Source organism: Trachypithecus francoisi, unplaced genomic scaffold (assembly GCF_009764315.1).
Source record: "Trachypithecus francoisi isolate TF-2019V2 unplaced genomic scaffold, Tfra_2.0 Lachesis_group15, whole genome shotgun sequence".
Taxonomy (NCBI): Eukaryota; Metazoa; Chordata; class Mammalia; order Primates; family Cercopithecidae; genus Trachypithecus; species Trachypithecus francoisi.
The window spans coordinates 79,839,884-79,862,733 of record NW_022681460.1 but is presented as its reverse complement, the minus strand read 5'-3'; the positions used below and the strand labels follow the sequence as shown (position 1 = coordinate 79,862,733).

The following is a 22,850-nucleotide window of genomic DNA, read 5'->3' as shown; positions in this document are numbered from 1 at the left end:
AAAAATGGATTTTAAATGCTGGGAATTCCCTATCACAAAAATGTCTTAGGTGAGGCCCATTCTCATCATCTTCTCCATATAAGAACAGGTTATTTGGAAGTACAAATTTAGGGGGAGTAAGTGGCATCAGCCAATCTGATTTTTAAAAAGTTTTAGGACACAATAGAACAAAAGATACTGCTCAAACTAATATGACTTAATAAATCGTTGTCCAAACCATAAACATAAATACAAGATAACTAACATTATTATACAATAAATGATAAGTGCCAAATGAGCTGTAGACAAAAGTAAAAACTTGAGCGGAGGGAAGAATTACTTCTAACTCAGATGGCTTCAGGGCGTTTAGCATGGTATAAGCAGCTCTTGAGGGGTTCTTGAAGGATTGGTGGGATCCAAGCATTCATGATATAGGGAAGAGGAAGATTTTGGGAAAGCAGAACGTTTTGGATAAACATTCATCGTGATTGGAATTGGGGCACTGGACTGCATGGGTGGTGAATGTGGAAATGTTCCTTGAGGCAGAATGTCTGTTTTACTGTTTACTTGAAATAAGTGATGGGAAAGAATTTAAAAAATTTTAAATAATGTGGAAATCAGACATGCATCATTATCGATAACAACTATAAATCTAATTATTATTTATAAATAGTTATCTTCAACTATAGGCAGTATGCGTTTTTTATTATTTTTAAGACCTATAATTTTTTTTTATTTTTGTGCCCAAAACTCAGCACATAAGTGTTTTAAAAACACATATTGATCCAATTATCTGGAGTAAATATAATTATTAAATGTAAATCAATTGTAAAAACGGAAATAATTTAAAATAAACAGAAAATTTTCTTATTCAATTTAATCATATTGTAAATTTTTATTCTTGTTAAATATTGAACCACTTTGTATATGGAAATTATTAGGTTTATGTTTTGGAGGAAACAGGACTTGACACATTTGTTCTTTATTTTAAAATTTCTCTTAGAGATGGGGTCTCACTCTATCATCTGGGCTGAAGTGCAGTGGCATGATCGCAGCTCACTGCCGCCTTGAACTCCTGGGTTCAAGCAATCCTCCTGCCTCAGCCTCCTGAGTAGCTGAGATTACAGAGCCTGTCATCACAGCCGGCTGACTGTTATTATTATGTTGTAGATGGGGTCTTGCTGTGTTGCCCAGGCTGATCTCGAACTCCTAACCTTAAGGGATCCTTCTGTGTAGCTGGGATTACAGGTGCAAGACACAGCATTAAGCCTGACACATCTATTCTAAAAATAAAGTTTATTGTGAAGAATAATGTGTGAGATTAGCTAAGAAAATTTAGAAAAGGTAAGTAATGAGGGAAAAGTATGAAGTATTAAATCAAAACACTTTAATGAAATAGTGTTTTATTGATATGATAAATGAAGGGACTCAAGAGACAGATCCCACTCAATGAGATAATTTAATATATAATAAAGAGGGTATATTAGTTTCCCAGGGCTGTTATAATAAAGTACCATAAACTGTGTGACTTCAAACAACAGAAATGTATTCTCTCACAGCTCTGGAGGCTGGAAATCTGAAATGAAGGTGCAGGCAGGACTATGTTCTCTCTGCAGTTTACAGGAAAAACTCCTTCCTTGCCTCTTCTAGCTTCTGGTGGCCCAAGCATTCTTTGGTTTGTGGCAAATAACTCCAATCTGTGCTTCCATCTTCATGTGACTATCTTCTCCCTGTGTGTCTCTGTCTTCAACTGGTGCTCTGTGTCTGTTTCTTTTCTTCTATTTTTATTTTTTAAGATACAGTCTCACTCTGTCACTCAGGCCGGAGTGTAGTGATGTGATCTTGGCCCATTGCAAGCTTCTTCTCCCAGGTTCAAGCGATTATCCTGTCTCAGCCTCCTGAGTAGCTGGGAGCACAGGTGCATGCCACCACATCTGGCTAATTTTTTTATTTTTATCTTTTAACAGAGGCAGGGCTTCACCGTGTTGGCCAGGCTGGTCTCGATCTCCTGACCTTAAGTGATCCACCCACCTTGGCCTCCCAAAGTGCTGGGATTACAGGCGTGAGCCACTTCGCTGGGCCGGCCTCAGCAGGAAGATTGCTATGGAATTTGGCAGCAACCATGCCACTGTTCCTGTGGGCCAGGGTTACCTTTCCCCAGATTACTCTGCTTTTTTTGGTTTGTTGCCAGGAATCATCGTGTTGCTCTTTGCTTTGTATACACAAGCACATCTCTTGCCCAAATAGAATTCAGTTTCATCTTGGGCATAAACACCTTCAATTTTGAGAAGAGCTGTATGCTCCCTTTGGTTCTGGAGGCCCCGCTTATAGCCAGCAAAAAAGGCCTTGGGCCACAGCCTTCCAGACATGTTTCCTTTTAAGAAGGCCTGTTCCCATCAGGCCTCCACAGGCTCCAAGATGATAGGAGGGGACTCACTGAGGTTCCTGCTCGTATGTGACCATATCAGAGAGACTTTCCCTGACTCCTTAATGTAAAATGGCACCCTCACTCACACCCAGACCCCACAAGGGAGGCACTGTACTCACTACTGTATGTTCAAGGCCTGTAGCTGTGCCTGGCATATGGTGGCACAATAAATATTAACTGAATAAATGAATAATGAAAATAAAGTGAACACAAAAATATGAAAACAAGATATTTTTGCACATGAAATTGGCAAACTTTTTTTTTTTTTTCCACTCTGTCACCCAGGCTAGAGTGCAGTGGTGCAATCTTGGCTCACTGTAACCTCTGCCTCCCAGGTTCAAGTGATTCTTGTGCCTCAGCCTCTCAAGTAGCTGAGATTACAGATATGTGCCACCATGCCTGGCTAACTTTTGTATTTTTAGTAGAGACAGGGTTTCATCATGTTGGCCAGGCTGATCTTGAACTCCTGACCTCAAGTGATCTGCCTGCCTTGGCCTCCCAAAGTGCTGGGATTACAGGCATGAGCCACCGTGCCAGGCCTGGCAAACTTAAAACTTTAAAACACTTGATAATATTCAGGGCTGATAGCAGCATCTGGTAAGATTATAAATTGGTATCATTTCCCCCCTAGAAAACACTTAGAAAATATATATTAAGAACATTAATAGTGTACGTGTCCTCTGGGTACATGACCAGGAATCTATCACAGGGAAGTCTTTTAAGTGAGATGGGAACAAAAGTTGTACAGAAGGATGATCATTACCCATTATGGATTAGTTACATAAATTACTATAAATACATATGATTAAATATTATGCAATTTATTAAAATCTTATGGGTAAAACATATATAATGATATGAAGAAATTGAATGCTATAATACTAGTTATAACAGAAATAGAAAGACATACACATTTAAATGTAAATTGATAAACAGAAGCTCATTTTTCTTAATGGGCCTACTGGTTTGTATGGCAAGAGAAGTGAAACTGCCAAAAGTTTAGCCTTTGCTGAAATCAAGTAAATATGCTGGGGTGGAGAAACCGACACAAGAAGACACAGGCGCAGGCTCAGCGAACCCTAGACCAACTGGGTGTGTAGACGTGTGAAATGCCTTAAATTTCCTAAAGTGATAGGTCTTTGGGAGACTGAAAATAAAAAAGGGCAGCACTGAGTGAAAAATCTATTGACCATATCTATATGAAAGTGGATATTTCAAACTAGTATCCTTTCTCATCCTACACTCACGTAATTCACGTTGCCCTGTTAGTAGTTTTGGAAACATAATCTAGTTTGTTAGCCAGGGTCTAGATGAGAACTAACTAGATGAGAACTCATCTGGCCCTAGCCAGGGTCTAGATGAGAACTAACTGTTTCTCCAGGGACAAATGCCCTGGAAAATGAAAGAACCGCACAAAACTGTATGATAATCTCCTCTTAAATCCCAAGAGGAAATAGTTTCATCCTAGCCATGGATATCCTCTCTCCCTGTGACTGCCTGGTTAGGTAACCTGGGCATAAAATTCTAAAGAATTTTTCTCTCTCTCTCTCCTCTCTCTCCCCTGCCCCAACCCCCACCCCATTTTGCTTTTCTTCTGTCTTCCTTCTTTCTCAGATGTAGAACAAATTCCGCATCTTGCCTCTTGAATCTCAATTTAGCATTTTTCTCACCTGAAGTATGACCTTGAGGTCTTACCCTCAATGCTAATCAGCTTATCAAAATATTTCTACCCAATAAAAATAAAGCACTTCCTCAGAGGAATCTCATTTAACAAAAGTTTCTCTGTTTCATTACATCTCTCTTTTTTTTTGAGACGGAGTCTTGCTCTGTCGCCCGGGCTAGAGTGCAGTGGCCGGATCTCAGCTCACTGCAAGCTCCGCCTCCCGGGTTCACGCCATTCTCCTGCCTCAGCCTCTGGAGTAGCTGGGACTACAGGCGCCCGCCACCTCGCCCGGCTAGTTTTTTTGTATTTTTAGTAGAGACGGGGTTTCAACGTGTTAGCCAGGATGGTCTCGATTTCCTGACCTCGTGATCCGCCCGTCTCGGCCTCCCAAAGTGCTGGGATTACAGGCTTGAGCCACCGCGCCTGGCCTTTTTTTTTTTTTTTTTTTTTTTTTTTTTTTTTTAGACAGGGTCTCTGTTGCCCAGGCTGGAGTGCAGTGGTATGATCTCGGCTCACTGCAACCTCCACCTCCCAGGTTCAAGGGTTTCTCCTGCCTCAGCCTCCGGAGTGGCTGGGATTAAGGTGCACGCCACCACATCCGGCTAATTTTTTGTACTTTTTTTTTTTTTTTTTTAATAGAGAGAGTGTTTCGCAGGCTGGTCGAATTCCTGGCCTCAAATGATCTGCTCGCCTTGGCCTCTCAAAGTGCTGGGATTACAGGTCATTACATTTTTAACAGTGGTGTTATGAAACTTGCAAGTATCATGTTAAAAACAAAATAATGTTAATTGATTCTTTTAAAGACCAGTACTTATGGTGCAATTTCCAGTATATAGCACTCTCAAGTGATTTCCTTGCCTGATCTTACTCACTTTTCTGGCACCCCATAAAATAAGTGTTATACTCCCTATTATTCAGGTGAAGAAAATGAGTCACCAGAAAGTTAAACAGTCTAAAGAAAATCATGCATCTAAAAGTGGTGAAGCTGGGATTTGAATCCAGTAGTTGGGTTTTTGGTATGGCATAGACATACATCTACAGAGGGATGAGGGACATTAATTTTGATCCTGATACTGACGGAGAAGCAGGAGGGAGTATCAGATAAGTAAAACACATTTAGAAATGGGTCCTCAGAAACTTTTTTTAAAAAATCAATTTATTAATTATTCTCTATTTGAGATACTGTTCTTGATTCAGGATGTGAGTTAATCAGGCACAAAACAGTTCTCAACTGCAGGTTTGAGCTTTGTCTTTCAATCATTTCAGAGCCCAAGGAGGAAGCTGAGTGGAGACGGGGGCTACTGGTTAGAGGTGGCCCCTATACACTGTTCACCTTGTCTCCCAGCTCCTAAGAGAGGGTTGGTCCTTCAGGCTTGGCCCTTAGAGCCAGGGCCCCATTCTTGCACACCCCTTTCTATTTAGACATTCTGATTTCTTCTTGAACCTTCTGCCTCCTCCCTGTTATTTCTCCTAGCCCCTGTGACCTCTGCTGCCTATAGAGAAGAATTCCGCTCCCTCACCCTTTCTGAACTGAGGTTGGTGGAAATGACCCTGGATATTGCATGTGTGGTATCTGCAAGACAATCAGAGCACATACACCCCTAATGGATCTCCCGTGGGTTCTTATGCTCCAAGTCCTTTACTCTCTCTAGAACTGTGCTACTGTGATTTCTCTTCATATCTGGGCTTCTATATGTGCCAAACCCAGAAAGGTGTAGGGTTGTGGGGGCAGAGGGATAGTGACCATTTTGCTGCCATAAGCCTTTTTTTTTACAGCTCTGTTCTGCTGGACGTCAATAATGAGAACATATTAATATCATAAAGTGTGATTTTTGGCAAGAGGGACAATAGTGACTATTGTTTAAAAAATTTTTATAATTTTTTAAAAATAACAGTCATACAATTATTATTCCTACCATTATACCACTTTTTACAAAATGCGAAAAAGCTTTCAAATCTATTATTTTTTTTTACTCCTCACAACAACTTTAGGAATGTAAGTGAGATATGATTATCTTTTATGAATCACAGATTTGCGTATTTTCCTCATTACTATTTTACATTTTCTGGCCTGTGATTGATATATTCAAGGAGTCTATTTTACTGCATCTGGCTAGCTTTTCTAAACTGTTTTCCATGGACTAATCTCTGTTTTGTTCCTTTTTATTTCTCACAGTGACAGGAAATAAAAATATTAAATAATAATTGCTACATTTCACATTTTTCTTGGTACTGATTTCAAAGAGGTTGGCTCCAATGTTTCCCCATTTGTCCCTATTTTAAAATTTTATTTTCCTTTTGCATCTTTGTAAATGCTTGCATTTTTTTTCTTTCTTGATGACAGATTACTATGCTTTAGAAAAATTTTGGAAAATATAAAAAAGCACAAAGAAGAAAATGAAAATCATAGGTAATATGAAAATTTTTACCTAAAAATAAACCTGTAAACTATTTTATGTATATTTCTGTCCAGCTTCTCCTGTCTTTATTGTTATGATACCATAAATTATTGAAATTCCTAATTGTTATGCATTTTTGTTTATAATTTTCCTTTATTTTAAGGGATACTATAGTACAGTCTACTTACATAAGTATCAGAATACATCTGATACATTCCTAGTAAAATCACATAATCAATTTTAAGACTTTTGCTGAATAATAGCAAAAGGCTATCCAGAAAGGTTTTTTTTTTCTTTTTTGAGACAGTATCTCACTCTGTTGCCCAGGCTGGAGTGCCGCGGCACAATCTCTGCCCAGTGCAACCTCCACCTCCCAGGTTCAAGCGATTCTCCTGCCTCAGCCTCCGAAGCAGCTGGGACTGCAGGTGCCCACCACCACACCTGGCTAATTTTTGTATTTCTAGTAGAGTTGGGGTTTCACTATGTTGGCCAGGCTGGTCTCCAACTCCTGACCTCAAGTGATCTGCCGGCCTCGGCCTCCCAAAGTGCTGGGATTACAGGCATGGGTCACCGCACACAGCCAGAAAGTTTTACCAATATGTGCTTCCAAAAACATTGCATGTGTATTTTACCATACCCTAAATAGCCTTAAGTATATTACTATCTCAATCTTTGCCTATTTGAAGTACCAATAATACTTTAGTATTGTTTTTGTATTTTAGTCTCTCATAAAGCTGAGTATTTTTGGATGTACAAATTGCCTTTTGTCCACTTGCTTTGTCCATTTTTTTTAATTAAGAACCTAATTTTAAAAAACAATCTGGAAAGAAATATTTCTATACTAAAGATATTAACCTCTCATCTAGTACATATTTTAATTAGCTTGCTATTTGCTTTTTGAATGGTGTTTTAACTATTTTTTTCCATTTAAAAATGATGAATGGTTATTGAATTTTACCAAATGTCTTATTTGTACCTATTGATATGTTTGCTTATTTTTAAATTTAAAGATGTGGGATATTGCAGCAATAACAATAAAACAATGTGTCAGACTACTCTTGTATTCCATAAACTACTTTGACATGCTATAATTTTGTTCCTATTTGACAGTCATTTGAAAATGACTGGAGAACAAACCATCTCAAGTTATCAAAGATGCCAATCGTTTACTGCCTCTGGGTCACTTCCACAGCTGAATAAGTGGCCTTGCCTCCCCAGCTCCAAGCCTCTGGTGAGGGCACTACAATTGGACACTTGACCTGAGGGTTCCCTCAGTAGACTCACCAGTGGCCAGGCTGGCATGACAGTGAAAGAGAACCAAATGGGTTTCCTCTTGAGAACGTGGGACATTGAGTCAGTCCGTGGTGAGTGCTGGAGCTGAGAGTTGAAGCCAGAAAGATGGGGTTGCAGGTTGGGTGGGCGGGTGCAAGATGAAAGAGCAGGTATGCAAGAAGCCCTGTGGTTTCTCAGAGGTGGAAGATGCTCAGAGGGTTCCTGAAGGCTTTGGAGTTTCTCAAGTTTCCAGTGATTTTCAGATGCACCCTTTGTCCTTGGATTCTGTGAGAGCCCCCAGGGTTCTTTCCATCACATGACTTCCTTTCGATTTTTCTTCCTTATTTAAAGTAGTTGGAGTAGGTTTCTGATTATTCAACCAAAAAGCCTTCATGGGACACTCATGCACCTTCCTATCCACCCCACTGGGTACAGTATGTGGTTATGTGCTACCAAAATGCCAGGAGGTCACTGGCTTCCTACTGAAAAACAAAAGAGTTGAACTAGCATTGTATGATCCTGAAGTTTCTCCCTCAGTGCTCCATTTGGAATTAATGGAGCTTTTTATTGGGACATTTTCTTAACCAAGCTTGATGGAACTCTAGAAGGACAAAGATTCAGCCCGAAGGGAATGTGTTATTGAAACAGACCCTTTAAGACAGGAATAAATTTTCCATTTTGAAAAAAATTACTTTTCCTTCAAACCTGAAGGGGCATTTTGCTTTCCTGTCATTGAATTGAAAAAGTACCTCTGTTTTTTTAAACAGTGTAACTACAGCTGTCTGTCTGTGCTTCTCTTCACGTACCCAGACCAGGCGTCCGGCAGTGATGGGTAATCAAATCACCTCAAGGGACACTGAGCCATCTGCCCCTGATCTCAGCCCACAGAAGTGAGCTGTTGGAAAGAGTTCCAGCTTTTCATCTTTAGCCAGCAAGGTCCAATTTTCTCAATGAAAGTATTGATTTAAGTCTTTCAAAACAACCCCAGCTTCACTGACATCAAGGGGATAAATCACAGCATCAAGAGAAAAGAAAATCACACTGTGGATAAAGGTGTTAAGTTTTCTTTGCACTTTGGGAGGCCACAGGGGGAGCATCGCTTGAGCCCAGGAGTTTAAGACCAGCCTGAGCAAGATGGTGAGACCCTATCTTTATAATAATAATAATAATAATACATAGCCTGGTGTGGTGGTGCAGACCTGTAGTCCCAGATACTCAGGAGGCTGAGGCAGGAGGATCACTTGAGCCCAGGATTTGGAGGCTCCAGTGAGCTGCAATCCTGCCATTGCACTCCAGCCTGGGTGACAGAGCAAGACCCATGTTAAAAAAAAAAAAAAAAGCTTTCTTTTACATGCAAAAGAAAACTCTGAAAAGCATTTCTCAAATCACTAACAGAAAAGATCAGCAAGATTACCAGGATTTTAGGATTAGGAAACTATAGTCTTAGGAGGTAATGAGGAGGCTCAGAGTGACAAACTATGGTCCCCATGGAGCCAGCCCCATGCCGGGGTGTTTTTTCCACTAAAGCTGCTCTCAGGTGTGAACGAGAGCCCTACAAAAGTTGGACAGATACATATTTTATATTTTTTGTGTATTTTATTCATCTTGTTGGTATAAAGATCGTGACTTTTCTCTTCTTATGGCAATCATATTTGAGTTATCTATCTATCTATCTAGCTAGCTAGCTGTATTTTAAAGAGACAGCGTCTTTGACTCTGTTGCCTAGGCTGGAGTGCAGTGTTGTGATCACAGCTAACTGCAGCCTTGAACTCCTGAGCTCAAGGGATCTTCCTGTCTCAGCCTTCCGAGTAGGTAGGAATACAAGTGTGTGGCACCTTATCTGGCTAATTAAAACAGTTTCCTTTTTTTTGTAGAGAGGGGTCTCACTGTGTTGCCCAGGTTGGTCCTGAATTCCTGGTCTCAAGCAATTGTCCCGCCTCAGCCTCCCAAAGTGGTAAGATGAGAGGCCTGAGTCACTGAACCCAGCCTGATCTGTGGTATATTTAAACAAATGAATGTATATTTATTTGAACTATCATATTATAATTGAACTGTCAAAAAATTCCTGGGCTATCAGTTGGGACATACGAAGAGTGACAAGGATTTCATAACATTTTCTTCCACTGAAGCCTCAAATGTACAAGAAACATCAAAATGGATTGGGTTTTGAATAATTTTTAAATTCCTGTTAATACCTATTCTAGTCAGGAAACTTTGTGTCTTAGGTTGAATTTCCAGAGGTGGCCCCTGAGATGAAAATTCATGTGAAAGTACAGTAGTCCTGCCTCATCCATGGGGGTTACCTTCCTTGGGTAGCTAAGCCTGCCAGAGGATGCCCAAAACTGCAGATAGAACCCTATATATAGTATGCTTTTCGCTATGCATATGTACCTATGATAAAGTTTAATTTATAAATTAGGCACAGTCAAGAGATCAACAACAATAACTAATAATAAAATAACAACCCACTAACGTTACTACCTTTACACCTTGGGGCCATTATTAAGTAAAAATAAGGATGACTTGAACACAAGCCTCGCGATACGGAGAGTTGATCTGATAACTGAGTCGACATCTAAGTGGCTAATGGATAGTTGCATCTACAATATGGATACACCGGATAAAGGGAGGTTTCATGTCCCAGGTGGGATAGAGCAGGACGGCTTGAGATTTCATCATGCCACTCAGAACGGCATGCAATTTAAAACTTATAAATTTTTTATTTCTGGATATTTTATTTAATATTTTCAGACCTAAGTTGACTGCCAATAACTGAAACTGCAGAAAGTTAAACCTCAGATAAGGGAGGACTACTGTAGTCTATCAGGTAATATCTCCGAAGAAACTGGTAGTGGGGTGGGGAGGTAGGACAGGGAAGGGAAGGCCAAGCCAGGGTGTGATATCAGAGTCCCACAGAATCTAACTCTTAATCCTGCAGGAAGACCACTCTGACTAGGGCAAGGGTTAAGAATAGATCCCAGGCTGGGCGTGGTGGCTCATGGCTGTAATCCCAGCACTTTGGGAGATCAAGGCAGGAGGATGGCTTGAGTCCAGGAGTTCAAGACCAGCCTGGGCAAAAAGTGAGATCCCTGCCCACCCCCATCTCTACAAAAAATAAAAACAATTAGCTGGGAGTGGTGGCACTCACCTATAGTCCCAACTACTAGGAAGGCTGAAGCAGGAAGATCGCTTGAGCCCAGGAGTTTGTGCCACTGCTCTTCAGCCTGGACGACAGCAAGATCCTGTCTAAAAAAAAAAAAAAAAAAATTCCCAGGAGATAGCACTTCTGGCTCTAGGGCCAACAGATTTGGCAGCCTGAGAGCAGTTTTTGTGATTAAAAAACAAAACAAAACAAAACAAAACAAAAAAGCTGCAAATACTGGTTGGGGGACATCACACCGAGGGAGGGTGCTGTGGGCAAAAGGGATCCCATGTGCCGTAGGTGGAACACAAACAGTTGCAAGAACAGCTAAAGCTAACTTAGGTAAAGGGGTATCTCAATTAAGATTGCATTTGGCTGCATGTAATAGAAATCTGACCCAGTGCCTAACCAAAAAAGTTTATGTTCCCAATATACCAAGAAGTTCAGAGACTGGCAGTGCAGGATTAATAATTAATGTAGCAGCTTCTCGATGTTATCAGTCAACAACATGCCAGCTCCGCCTTGCTTGTTGCTGCATGATTGCGAGATGGCTCTACTGCCTCCAGCCTCACATCTGCATTCCTGGCAGGAAGAAGAGGAACAGAACAGAAAAGGCTGTATGTCTAATAGGAAAGCAAATATTTTCCAGAAATCTCTAGCAGACTTCTGGTTTCTTTCCTATTGGCCATAACTGAATCACATAATTACCTTTAGACGTAAGGAATTCTGGGAAGGTGGCATATGGTTCCCTTGAAAAGAATAACTTTTCATTCTTTGCTTTTTTTTTTTTTTAGTGGAGATGAGAGAATGGGCAATGACTGGGAATATGATGGTGTCTACCCAATAGGGGATTTTTTTTTTTTTTTTTTTTTGGTAAAAATATAATAGTAGGCTTTAGGAGCTTCCTAAGACGAGATTTAAGTACAGACAGCTTAGATATCTGAGGGATGGTGCCAGAACTGGCCAATGAGGAATTGAGGTAGGGTTAGTTTATGGGCAGTGACCTGTACAGTTGCACAGGGCCCTGCATGTCGAAGGGCCCTATGTTTGGTTTCATGCTGTGTTTGGTCACTGAGCACTCACATTCTGTCTTTGGACTTGTGTTATTAAGTCTGATGGGACAATGGAGCATATGTGAAGTGGCAGCACACGCCCTTGTTGGCTCAGGCTCATGGTACAGCATACAATGAGCAATGTGCATGCCAAGCAGTTAGTTGCACAGGCCAGGATGGGACCTGGGCCCAGATTGGTGGTAGCGATGGTGGTGATAGCAGCAGCAGAAGCAGCAACGGTGGAGACAGCACCCATAGCCCTGGAGACAGGAGAAGCTCCACATGAAGGCAATGCTAGGATTCGTGTTGGGAGGTCAGTTTGCTGGTCTATCCCTGGAGCCCATTTCTGTGACATCTGCACAAACCATAACTTCTTGGCTAGAAACTGCTGGTTGTCAGGCAGTCAAACCTTATCAGTAAACTATTACAAAAATAAAAATGTACATGTAGACATTGCAATGAAACGTCGGGGAGTTATTAAGATTCTCCAGAATTTAGAATCCCTGGTTTTAGAAACTACCACAACATTGCAAAACAAATATTCACAAGGTTAGAAACAGAAATTAAATTTAAAGACAATCTCATTTGGTGAAAAAAACATGGTATTTTCCTATAAAGCAATGGATGAATCAATTATTGATGAAGAATACATTTAAAATTAAATTTTCTCTTGTAATTGAAGATACAGTGATAGAATGCATAAACAGGTGTTTGCATTTTCAACAAATCATAAAGCCAGTTTCTCGTAAAACCTCAACAAGTTACAGAAAATGTAAGAGGAAATGAAAGACCATTGTACAATTTGCATTTAAAATAAAATTCAGACTTACATGAAACTAGTTTGTATGAAGAGGTAAGTCTTTTTAGAAAAATTATTCTAAAAGAATTGTTAGCTCTCGATGTATTAATATATATAATTTATCAGACATTTATCCCAATGTCATCACGCCTATAAAATACTCCTTACAGCTCCAGTAACATTCACATCATCAGAAAGATCCTCCTTAAAATTAAAATTACGAAATTTATTTGCCATCTTGCATATACCAAGAGCAACTCATGTGGCTTTCAATTATATCAATTAAAAATGAAGTTGCCAAAAGTATAAATTTTGATGACCTAGTAAACAAATTTGCAGAAGTGAGCCAGAAGAACCTCATGATCAATCAAGATACACTAATAAAGTACAGACATCCTCAGGCTCTGCATCAATGGATTCAACCAAGCGAGGATGGAAAATATTCAGGAGAGAAAAACCAATTAAAAAAACCCACAATAACAAACAATACACACTAAAAAATACAATATGACAACTATTTCCATAGCATTTATGTTGTATTAGGTATTATAGGTAGTCTAGAGAGTAAAGTATGCAGGAGGACATATGTAGGTTATATGCAAATACAATGCCATTTTATATAACAGACTTAAGCATCTGAGAGTTTTGTTATCCAAGGGGGTTCCTGGAACTGATTCCCCTTGGATACCAAGGGATGACTGTATCGGCGGTGGTGGTAGCAGGGGTATTGTTACAAAAATGAGAGAAGACACTCATAGACAGAAGATAAATAATAAATACATTATTATATAAGATTAGGACACCAAAAATATTTTCTTCAATTCGTAATTCTACTTTGTTACCTATGCATCACGATTACCCTTTGTTATGGACTGAACTGTGGTCACCCAAGATTCATATGTTGAATCCTTAACCCTTAATGTGACTGTATTTGGAGACAGGGCCTTTAAGGAGGTCATTAAGGTTAAATGAGGCCTTAATGGTGGGTCCTAATTCAATAGCACTGGTGTCCTAATAAGAAGAAAAAGAGACACCAGAGAGAGCACTCACTCAGCCAGCACACCAGGAAAGACCATGTGAAGACATGGTGAGAAGGTGGTTGTCTACAAGCCAGGAAGAGAGCCCTCAGCAGAAACCAACTCTCCTGGCACCTTCCTCTTGGACTTCGAGCCTCCAGAACTGTGAGAAAATAAATGTCTGTTGTTTAAGCTACCATCTGTGGTATTTTATGACAATGCAAGCTAACTAATATGTATGCCCCATTACATTTTACCCATTACATTTTATAAATAAGAATTTTTTTTTTTTTTTTTTTTGAGATGGAGTTTCACTCTTGTTGCCAGGCTGGAGTACAATGGCATGATCTCTGCTCACTGCAACCTCCGCCTCCCAGGTTCAAGTGATTATCCTGCCTCAGCCTCCTGAGTAGCTGGGATTACAGGCACGCATCACACGCCCAGCTAATTTTTGTATTTTTAGTAGACATGGGGTTTCACCATTTTGGTCAGGCTGGTCTCGAACTCCTGACCTCATGATCCACCCACCTTAGCCTCCCAAAGTGCTGGGATTACAGGCGTGAGCCACAGCGCCAGGCCCAGAAAATATTTTTAAGGAAAAAAAATCTTTATATTTTAGTGCCTTTACTGACATTTTCCTCTTACTTTTAAACAAGGGGCTCAACATTTTCATTTTGCACCAGGCAAATTACAAATTACAGAGGCGACTGTACTCAGAATTGAGGTCACACTCTGTGCCTCCCCTAGGGCCTCAGAGCGGTGGTCTCCCTGCTTCTGTCTGCTTCCTGTCTCTCTAGATCGGCTGCTTCCACCCTGACTCAAGTACACAACATCCACCCACTAATTCTGTCTCCATTTCTGAGAAAAAGCATCTAATTGGCTTAGCCCAGCCCATGCATTTGCTAGTCCAGGGTCAGGTGTCCTGTTCCAATGGGCTGAGGACACCTGGCTGTCCAGGCCCACACTTGCTGGGGCTCAGGTGGAAGGCAGTTTCAGAGGAGATGGCGTGGACTGGACTTGTACTTCCAACTGAGGCACTTACGATGCTTTCACAGAGGATTGTCTGGCTTCGATGCTCCACTTCCTTTTACAAGGTGTTTAGCAGCTTCACTCCAAAAGAGAAATATAACCAATCACAGCTTAAAAAGCAGAAACCAATGCCCTGGCCTCAGAAGTTCTCGGGGCTGTCTTGCTCAGCTTTCCATTGACAAAGAATCCATTAACAACAGGACTAGGGGAGATTTTCAACAGCATAATGCAAATGCTCATAGGTTTTTAGTTAAGGGCACTCTAAACTCATTTTAGCATGGGTTTTTGACATCCTGTCTCACTTAACATTAAACCATGCTTCAAAAAAGTTAAACAGCAGCATTTTGGGAGCTCGAAGTGGGCAGATCACCTGAGGTCGGGAGTTTGAGACCAGCCTGGCCAACATGGTGAAACCCCATCTCTTCTAAAAATGCAAAAGAATTAGTGCCGGGTGTGGTAGCATGCATCTGCAATCCCAGCTATTATGGAGGCTGAGGCATGAGAATCGCTTGAACCTGAGAGGCAGAGGTTGTAGGGAGCCAAGATCGCACCACTGCACTCCGGCAAGATTATGTCCCCCAAAAAAGTTAAGCAGCAAAAATATAAATAAAAATAGAAATATTAATATTTTCTACAAAGACAAATTTTAAGAACATGTTTTTGGTAAGAAATCATATTTATCATTAAAAAGCAGTGAAAGCAAGACCCTTGTACATTTTTGGAAGCAAATTTGAAAAATTCCTGTTGAAATAAAAGTAGAAATTAAAATCATTGAATAGTAAAATATTTTATATAGTTACACCTCAGTTACCTAGAAGTAGGACTTAAGGGCAACTCCTGCAATCTGGAATACAGCAACGGAACTAAATTCCCTGAGGCACTGAAATAGTTTTCACAAAATCAGTTCACTGAAGCTCATTTGTTTTAGTTGTAGAAGAGGGACTCAGTCAGAACCTATTCACCCTTACTATTCACTGTCTAAATAACTTTGATTATCCAGTTTGCCACCCACAGCAGATTAAAACCAACAATTTACTAGGGTAGCAGGGTGCTGCTAAAATATAGAGAATGATTATCAACATCAGGGAGGAAACAAGAAAGGAGTAACTGTCAAACCAGTTTGGAGATATTCAATGCATATGTGCATCCATGTACCTTTCTTACATACATTTAATTAGCGTGGGCTGAATGCCAACTATTAGCCTATGACTGTGCTAGGTGCACAGGATATGGAGATTAAGGACTCAGTGTCTGCTCTAAGTGTCTAGCAGAAAGGTGAACAAATAAAAAGGCAATTACAATATAATGTGGCGAATGATTAAGTGCCTGATTCAGGCTTAAATCAGAAGATAAGCTAAAATGCATTTCAAGCACTTCAGGTAAGACATCTGAAACCCCAAATTAAGATCGGGGTAGTGGGGATGCAGAAATGTGTAAGATTGAATGATGATGGAGGTAGAATTTGCACTGCAGGATGATGGATTGAGGTGAAGGGCAAGGGAGAAGAAAGAGTCCAGAATGTCACTTAGATTTTTGGCTTTTATGAAGAAAGAGTTAGAGGCTCCAGTCTCTGCAGAGGGCATCACCTCATTACAGCTGACATTTTAAATGAAGACTTGGGAATCACTGACAAAAGGTCAGAGAAGTATGAAATCCATTTAGTAGCGACTTTCTCTGCTGGCGAAGAAAACACCTCGTCTTAAATGACTGTTATACAGAGGAGGTTTTGTAAGTTCCTTGAGGGCAGGGCACCCAACATTTATCCTTATGTCCCCAGTGCCCCAATACAGTAGATGCTTAGTGACAACATCTTTATTGGATTCATAGAAACCAATTTAGATCATCTTGACCTTTTCTAGTCATCTCCCTTTAGGGTGTAAGATAAAACTGAGGAAATTTACAGATATCTTTGGTCCTTGAGCAGATAACGGTTGGCTCTAGACATATTTCTCTTTCAAAAAAAATTTTTCTTAGGAGAATTGAAAAGTCTATGTTGTTGTCTTATTGAATCAGATCTTAAGACCCTGACAAGCAACCTTTCCATCTCTTAAGGTTTTCAGCTGCTTTGAGAGTAGCAGACACCAATTAGCTTCCTGACTGGCTCTGGGGTGTTGAGAGAGGCAAGCAGTGGCACCTCAGGGCACCAGAGCAGCCCTCTGTCCCCACAGGCACTCTGCATGCTGACAGGTCCGGAAAAAGACTGTCATACCCTAAAGAAAAGGAGGCCTCATTCGGCTGACCTTGGGGGAATAAAATGTTCCCTGAAACCTTTTAGACCCCTAGAAGGTTCCTCCGGGGCTTCTGGAAAAAAAGCTTGAGCGGCAACTTGTAAACAATTAAGTCATGATGCACTTAAAAAGAAAAGCTCAGAATTAGGTCAGAATTGGACAGGGGGAAAGAACCGTCTGGATGTGTTATGAAGCTTTTCAGAAACTGTTTTCATGATTTTTATCACTGACATCTATTGGAGTAATATTATTTTTTATTTGAATATTTAATTTTCAAAGCTAAAGCCTGAGAAATAGAAGCATTTCATCTTTTACAAATAGCTGTGAGTCATGGTTTATATGTCTTGAGTTTTTCTCAGTTTTAAAATCTCAGTTGGCTGTGAAGTGGGGGACAAAAACAAAATAATGAAAGTGCACCAGGAAAACCAACTTCCAAAAACACTCCCAACAATGTTCCTTCTTGCATATGAAAGATATGTTATTACATCAGATTGCCACGTTTGTGATCTTGAATAGCAGATGTCCTCATTACAAAAGCTCTGACTAAGATGAACGTGGTGCTGCAGGGGATGGGTGCTAGAACTAAAACTAAACTGGACAGTGGGCCTTCTGGGTGGAGATTTATATCCCTTGGCTGGAGGAGGCATGGTTGTGTGTGTGAAAATTCTTTTGAATTTTCCTGAAGCAGCTGTGATTTTCTGCAAACGTGAACCCCAGGTGAGCTGTTTCCATTTCAGCCACCTCTTTATGGGGAGATCACTTTGGAAGCATTTATCTGGTATGGGGGCCAAGACTCCTGGTAAGGGGGAGGCAGATGCAGAAGGAGCCCTTCTGGAGGGATGGGGTTCTCACCACCTCTCCCTGGCCTTGCTGCCTCCAATCAGGGGCCATGGTGACTATGAAGGGACGCAGTTAGTCCAGAGCCACCCTGGGAAAGATGTGGCCTGCAGCCTGGCAGGCCGAGGACGTGTAGGGAGCTGCACCAGGCACAGCGAGTAATCCTACTCCATTTTTGAACTTACGCGGGGGCGCTGCCAATGTAAAGCTCCCTGTTAAGAACAGGTCCTGGCCCTCAGCCGAGGGTCAAGAAGAAATGACCGACTTTCTGGCAAGACTGTGGGGATCAGATGGAGCCATTTTTAGATGTAAATGTCTGGCTTTGCCTGCAGCATTTCAAGGAAGACTTGACTGCTGTGCTTTGCCGCCCTCCACCCCGCTCCCCTGCACTTACCCACCCACCTCGCCTGCGCTGATCCGCAGACGCGCGCGGGGAAGGGCACGCGCGATGCTTTCCCACGCTCTCAGCGGGCGCTGCTCACTGGAAACTCGCTCCGGATTCCGAACCCGAGAGCAGAGCAGAGCAGAGCAGAGGGTAGCCCCTTTGCTGTGGATGCAAGGAGGGCCTGAGCAGCTCCTTAGTGGAGTGCAATGAATGCACTGAAATCTCGGAGCCTTCTCTGCCAAAGACATGTCGAGTTTGTGCATTCTGAGATCAATTCTGGGCTTTTCTGAAATTTTACTGGGGGTCCCAAAATTTAATTCGGAGGCGTTGCCTTCCGTTCTTCCCCTGAAAATAGAGATACGACAGAGAAATATTTGTTTACTAGCTCCCTCTCCCATCAGATATGTAGGGTCTTTATAAAATCCTTGTAAACTTTGAAACTTTGATACTTTTTATTCTACATACCATGGGCCTCAAAGAGTATTTAAAAGACAAACATGAAGGTTGAGACATTTGCTTATACTATTGCACATTTGTATTTCGGGTTCTATACAAACAAAAACGGCTTCCATAAGTGAGCATCTGTTTCCTATCTAACAGTATTAAAATGTTATTAAAATTCACACACCACTTGCAACTACCGAGTTTCCTTTGGTTCTTTTAAACAATTAAAATTAAATCATAATGGTTCACAGGTTGTATGAGCTCCCTTTTCTGTGACTGGGTTGAAGAGCTTTCCTTATCGACACTAGTCTTATTGGTCCTTAATTTCAGCTAGATAGACATCTCATAGAATTATTCATCTTCAGCTGTACTCATCTGGTTTTACTTCTTCATTTCAAATGCATTTTGAATGTTCCCATCTGAGCTTATATGCTGTGCCTGTCCTTAATAACACAGTTGGAAAGATACTGTTCATTGAATTCTCACCATTCCATCCTAATTACTTTTTCTTTGAGGCTTTGGTCTTTACAATAGCCTAGAGGCCTCTCTGATCCTGAGGGTGGTGCCATTAGCAGAGTAAATGTGCTCATAATAGAATTTCCACATTTTTCCTTTAAAAATACTTTTAAAATGTCACAAGTAATATATATTCATGATGAAAACTGAAAACAGGTAAGCAGAAATAAAAACTATGCACTTATATGTACATATTTATAAATATGAATATGTAAAATGCATGCATATTTATAAAAATGTGATACCTTCCATTTTAAAAACATTTTTCTGCTAAATAAAGCATGAACACTTTCCCTTATTCTAATGGCTACTTAATTTGTCTATACAGATGTAATAAAATCAATTCAATTAATTATTGTTGAAGATGCAAATTACTGAAAAATATTTGCTATTGAAAATACAGCAATGCACATCTTATATTCTTGTGCATTTGCCCAATTATTTTTATAAGATAAATTTTCTGGGACCCAATTTCATTTTGACCAGAGATTTTACTCATGGCTTCAACCTGCCACCTTCAATGGGAGCTGATTTTGCTGATACAGAAGATAGTATTGCCTCTACTGGGTTCTTCATATTAGTTCCTCTGACTTGACCCTTCATTCTAGTTACAGTCTCTCTGAAAATTTCTCATTTTGGGTTTTCTATTCCTTTACTAGAGACTATATGGAGCTTGGCCAAAGTGGCCTTTATAATTTCCCCATTTCTCCTTATCTTTCAACATCCTTCCTCTGCCTTCTCTTTAAATGCCCACAAATCTACGCATAATTCTATTCTTGACTTCCCTTCTTTGTAGTCTATGCTCTCCCTTAGCTAGTTTGTCCTCTGATTCTATTTATGAGAATGATTCATCCTTAAGCTCTTTTTCCCCAATTTTTTGATTTGCATTCCCATATATTCCTTGGCATCGTCCCATGATAGTGCAAATATCTTTGAGTTAGTATTCCCCAGACTCAATGCTTTATTCCAAACTCCCAGCAAAACAAAAACAAGTGAAAATAAAAAACAAAACCAACCCCATCTCCCAAACAAAATAACTCATTTTCTTCTTCCATATTCTCTCTTTTAAAGTTGAAGGTGCCCACTGATCCACCATCAAAGGGTCATTCAGATTCAGATTGAATAGACATTTATTGATTGTATCAAATCATATTAGTTTCCTGCTTAAAACTCTCTAGTGGCTTCCCATTGCCATTAAAGTGTGACTCAAACTCCTTACAGGAACCATCAGGCTTCTGTGATCTGGCCTCTGTCTGTCTCCTGCCCAGATCTTCTCCCAGGCTCCTCCTGCCTTTCTATGATCAGCTGCCTGCTTTCTGACCTTCTGTTCAAAGTACAAGTGGATGTGCATCTCAGAGACTGAGCACTTGCTCTTCCTTTGGCCAGAACCAGTTTTTGGATTATGTATTTGGTGTTGTAACTAACAACTCATTGCCAACCCAAGAGCATTTCAATTTTCTGCCATATGTTTTTCTTTTGGAAGTTTTATAGTTTTGAATTTCACATTTAGTCTATGATCTATTTTGAGTTAATTTTTGTGAAAGATAGGTCTTTGTCTAGATTCTTCTTCTTCTTCTTTTTTTTTTTGCATTATCTATCCAATTGTTCTAGCACCATTTGTTGAATGCTCAATCCTTTCTCCATTGAATTGCCTTTGGGCCTTTGTCAAGGATCAGTTAACTATTGTGTGGGTCTATTTTTGAGGACTAATTAATATAAATTTAAAGATTCCTTTATTCAAACATTCTATCAGCAAATATTTCATTCAGCAACTACTATATGATCAGTACTACTTTAGGTACTGGGAACATATCAGTGAAAAACACAATTTCTGCCTTCGTGGAGTTTACATTCTACAAGTCAAGCGATGTATTACTATGCAAATATTTTTAGAGTTATTCACATGTCTTTCCCAGCTAAGTACAGCATACACTCCTATGCCTCAGTGTCTTTGCTCACGCTTTCCATGCACTTGTTGGCTCATCACAATTTTGCACTGGGTGCTGCACACTGTGCAATGGGGATATGAAGACATTTCCTTTCCCTCCTATCTCTTTTCATTTTACTTTCACTTTTTCTATTTATCAAAAAAGTGCAATAATATAATTTGTAGATTTTAAGTGAGAAATTAAGTGCAGTAAGAAATGAGATATTGGCTAAGTTATATTTGAGAACATATTTTGATACTTCCAGCAAAGAAACCTCCACGCTAATGATAATTGCCTCTGGGGTTTTCTGAGCAACTGGGATAAGGCCAGATAATATTTATTTGGATTGAAAGGTGATAATAGGCAATGTTTTAAAAGTGTAAACCTAACATTTATTTATACCTCTCTGATGCATAGTTTTTCTAGTAATGTTCAGTCCTGGTCTAGGAGTCAGAAGGAGATTTACGGAAATAAGTTAGCTTTTGAGTCTCATTTGTACAGTGTTTCCTTTTCTGGCAACCCAAAAACTTCATTAAGGAGAAAAGAAGGAAGTAAAAAGGACTTGCTTAAGCATCATGGCCATGAAGAAGCGGGAGGGGAAGATGACATTTCTAGACTGGAACTCATTTTTTGTAAGGATGAGAACTCAGAGGTGTCAGTCTGGTGCTGAGTCCTCAGGGGGGATCTTCTGGGCTCCTGTGTGTCCCATTCAAGGATGGTATATTTGTCTGTTTTTATGCTGCTGATAAAGACATACCCAAAACTTGGAACAAAAAGAGGTTTAATTGGACTTACAGTTCCACATGGCTGGGGAGGCCTCAGAATCATGGCAGGAGCCGAAAGACACTTCTTACATGGTGGTGGCAAGAGAAAAATGAGGAGGAAGTGAAAGTGGAAACCCCTGATAAACCCATCAGATCTCAAGAGACTTATTCACTATCACGAGAATAGCATGGAAAAGACCAGCCCCTATAATTCAATTACCTCCCCCAGGTCCCTCCCACAACACATGGGAATTTTGGGAGATACAACTGAAGTTGAGATTTGAATGGGGACACAGCCAAACCATATCAGATGAGTATTACTTGGCTCCTCTTCACTGTACACAAAGGGCAAGTTTATGGCAGTATATGAAAATAGAGAATGAGTTGCAAGCTAGTCAATCGCGTGGAAGAAAAAGGAAAGAAAAGTGATTTCAGGGCAGGTGCAGTGGCTCACACCTGTAATCCCAGCACTTTGGGAGGCCGAGGTGGGCAGATGATGAGGTCAGGAGATTGAGACTATCCTGGCTAACACGGTGAAACCCTGTCTCTACTAAAAATACAAAAAATTTCCGGGGGGTGGTGGTATGCACCTATAGTCCCAGCCACTTGGGAGGCTGAGGCAGGAAAATCGCTCGAATCGGGGAGGTGGAGGTTGCAGTGAGCCAAGATTGCGCCATTGCACTCCAGCCTGGGTGACAGAGTGAGACTCTATCTCAAAAAAAAAAAAAAAAAAAATTCAAATATTGTTTTTTCATACTTCATATTAGGCATTGAGAAGTGAAAGGGACTTTAGAGACCATTTATCCCAATTCCCAACCCTGTGGAGGAATCCGTCTACAAAAGCTGTAGCAGTAACCAGCCTGTACTTGAACCTTTCCAGTGACAGGAAACTCAGTACCTCAGAACTGCCACTTAATTACAGAAGACCCTTCCTTACTCAGAACTGAACTCTGCCTTCCACAGACTCCC

At 40.4% G+C, this 22,850-nt stretch overlaps 1 long non-coding RNA gene across 1 annotated transcript; it reads right to left on the bottom strand.

The window, feature by feature from the left end:
- Nucleotides 1–10,456: 10,456 nt before the first annotated feature.
- On the bottom strand, nt 10,457–21,973 carry LOC117098072. Its single transcript, XR_004443162.1, has 3 exons — nt 21,913–21,973; nt 18,239–18,574; nt 10,457–11,465 (listed from the first exon to the last, which is right to left on the bottom strand). It is a non-coding gene; the product is annotated as an uncharacterized LOC117098072 (long non-coding RNA).
- Between the last annotated feature and the right edge of the window lie 877 nt (nt 21,974–22,850).